Source organism: Chroicocephalus ridibundus, unplaced genomic scaffold (genome assembly GCF_963924245.1).
Source record: "Chroicocephalus ridibundus unplaced genomic scaffold, bChrRid1.1 SCAFFOLD_161, whole genome shotgun sequence".
NCBI lineage: Eukaryota > Metazoa > Chordata > Aves > Charadriiformes > Laridae > Chroicocephalus > Chroicocephalus ridibundus.
This window is the reverse complement of record NW_026961317.1, coordinates 380,001-382,500: the sequence shown is the minus strand read 5'-3', so window position 1 is coordinate 382,500 and position 2,500 is coordinate 380,001. Positions and strand designations below refer to the sequence as shown.

The 2,500-nt window shown below is 79.9% G+C and overlaps 1 non-coding gene across 1 annotated transcript; it reads left to right on the top strand.

Moving 5' to 3' along the window:
• Positions 1 to 1,863: 1,863 nt before the first annotated feature.
• On the top strand, positions 1,864 to 2,016 carry LOC134509269 (5.8S ribosomal RNA). Its single transcript, XR_010069278.1, has one exon. It is a non-coding gene; the product is annotated as a 5.8S ribosomal RNA (ribosomal RNA).
• The last annotated feature ends 484 nt before the right edge of the window (positions 2,017 to 2,500 follow it).

Here is a 2,500-nt window from a genome sequence, read left to right as displayed (position 1 = left end):
CCCGCGGAGGGCTCCGGGCGTTCCGGGTACGGCGCGCCGAGCGAGCGGCGCGGCGGCGTCCCCCGCACCCCGTCCCTCTCCTGCCTGGGGAGCCGGGAACGGGGGCTCCGCCGCCGCCGCCGCTCGTCCTCGGCGGGCGAGGCTCGGCAAGCCGGGTGGCGTCCCGCTTTCCCAGCGGGCGGCCCGAGCCACGGCTCTCCTCCCGGGCGCAGCGCCGGGCCAGAGGGAAACCCCGGGCCCCGGGGCCGGAGGACGTGGTTGTGGCGGCGGACGTCGGGCGCGCCCCCCGCGGGCGGACGCTCCCCCGAAGGTGGCAGTGGGGGAGGCACCCCCGCGGGGCCTAAAGTTCGTTTCCCTCGCCCCAGGGCCAGGTACCTAGCGTCCGCGCTCTCGCGGTCCCTTCCCTCGGCGCGTCTCTCGGCGCGTCTCCGGGGGTCGAAGGGCCGCGGGGGCCGGGCGGGGGTTTAAAGACTCGGGCGGCTCGGCGTCGCCCGGGGGGCCGGCCGGCTCGGCGGCGGCGGCCGGGAGTTCTCTCTCGCGGTGAGAGAGCCTCTCCCGGACGGCCGTCGCCTGCGACCGCGTCCCGCGGGCGGCCCGTGCCGGGGAGGGGCACCCCTGCCCCCCCCTCTCCGCGGCCCGGTCTCGGCGGAGAGACCGCGGCGCGAGCGGTCGGCCGTGTCCGACCTGCCCGCCTCGGAACGGGCGACCCCGGCGAGGAGCGCGGGCTCCCCGCCGGGGCTCGCGGCGGGTCCCCGCAAGGGGGGGACCCGCCGCCGGGCGGCCCTGCGCCCTTCCCCCCGCACACCCCGTGCGCGGGGGGGGGGCGGGAAGGGACGCCGCGCCTCCGTCGCAGCGGCTGCGTCGCGCTGCGGCGCCGCTCCTCCCTCCCCCGTCCCGGCGAGCGCTCGGCGTTCTCCCGCCGCTAAGCGCCGGCGAGGGCGCCACCCCGTTGCCCGTGCGGCGGCGTCGCCGCTCGGTCTGCCGGACGGAGCCCCCCGCCGCCGGGCCGTCCCGGCCCCGGGCCCCGCCTAAGCCGCTTCGCCTCCCCGTCTTCGCCTTCCCGGCCGAGCCGTGCAGGCGGTCGGGGCAAGCGGGGGCGTCCCACTCCCGGTCTCCGCGTGGAAACGGGGAGAGCGGGAGCCGCCCCCGCCTCAGGCGGCCGTCCGCCTTCCGCTCGGCGCGTGCCCGCGGAAGGAGACGGGAAGCGGCGGCGGCGGCGGCGGTGGTGCCGGGGCAGGGCGGCCGCCGCGCGGCGGGCCGCCGTCCGGCGGGCCGCGGGCGTCGTGCGTCGCCGGCTCGGGGCGCGTCCGCGTCCGGCCGCGGCGGCGCGGAGCCGCCGAGGTGCCGTCGGGGCGGGACCCCGGGGAGGAGTTAGGCTGCCCGTAGCGCGGCGGAGCGGCGCGCGCGGAGGCGCGCGCGCGGGGTAGCCGTCGGGGCCCCCCGCGCCGCCCGCTCGAGGCGGACAGGCGGAGCGGCCGGGCGCGCCGCCGCCTCCGTGCGGAGGCCGGGCCGAGCCCGGGCGCCTGGGCCGCCCCCGAAGCGAGCGAGGCGCTTGCCGTCGCCTGCGGCCGGTGGGGAGCGCGGGCTCCCAGGCCCTCGTCGCCGCTCGGGGCGTTTCCTCCCTTTTTGTGGCCCTCCTTGGGCGTTGCTCGTACGGTCAGTCGAGGCGAGGCCCCTCCGTCTCGCCCCCGTCGCGCCGCTGCTCCGCCGTTCTTTCCCCTCCCGCCCCGCGCGGGGATGTGAGGGGAGGAAGGGGGGGGCCGGCCGGCGGGGCAGGCGGTTGGGCCGTCCTCCGAGAGGGGCCGCTCCTGGCGAGCGTTCCCGGCCCTCCCGCGCGCGCGGGGCGGTGCCGAAAGACGAGACAACTCTTAGCGGTGGATCACTCGGCTCGTGCGTCGATGAAGAACGCAGCTAGCTGCGAGAATTAATGTGAATTGCAGGACACATTGATCATCGACACTTCGAACGCACTTGCGGCCCCGGGTTCCTCCCGGGGCTACGCCTGTCTGAGCGTCGCTTTGCGATCAATCGCCGGCTCGGCCGCCGCCCCTTGGCCGGGCGACGGCCGCACGAGCGGCGCGGCTGGGGTGCCTCGCAGGCCCCTCCCGAGGGCCTTCGTCCCCCTAAGTGCAGACTCGGGGAGCGCTCCGAAGCTCCCCGCTCCCGGAGCGCCCGCTCTGCGGAGCTCGTCTCGCCGGTGGTTGGCCGGGGCTCGCCGAGTCCGGTCGGGCCCGGCGCGGCGGTGGGGAGAGACGCCGGTTGGGGGGAGGCGCGGGCCTCGTCCCCGGCCCTCCCGCGCGGGCGGCTGTCTGCGGGTGGGTACCGCGCGGTACCGTGCCGTCGCTGCCGCGCGCGCGCGCCGAGCGTGCCGGGGACGGGGGTCATCCCCGTCGCCGCCCCCCCTTCCTCTCCCGTCTCTCCCCGACGACCCGCCGCCCCCCGAGCGCCCGCCGGCGGGTGGGTGGGGGCGGGGGAGCGAGGTCGCGGCCGGGCCGGGGCG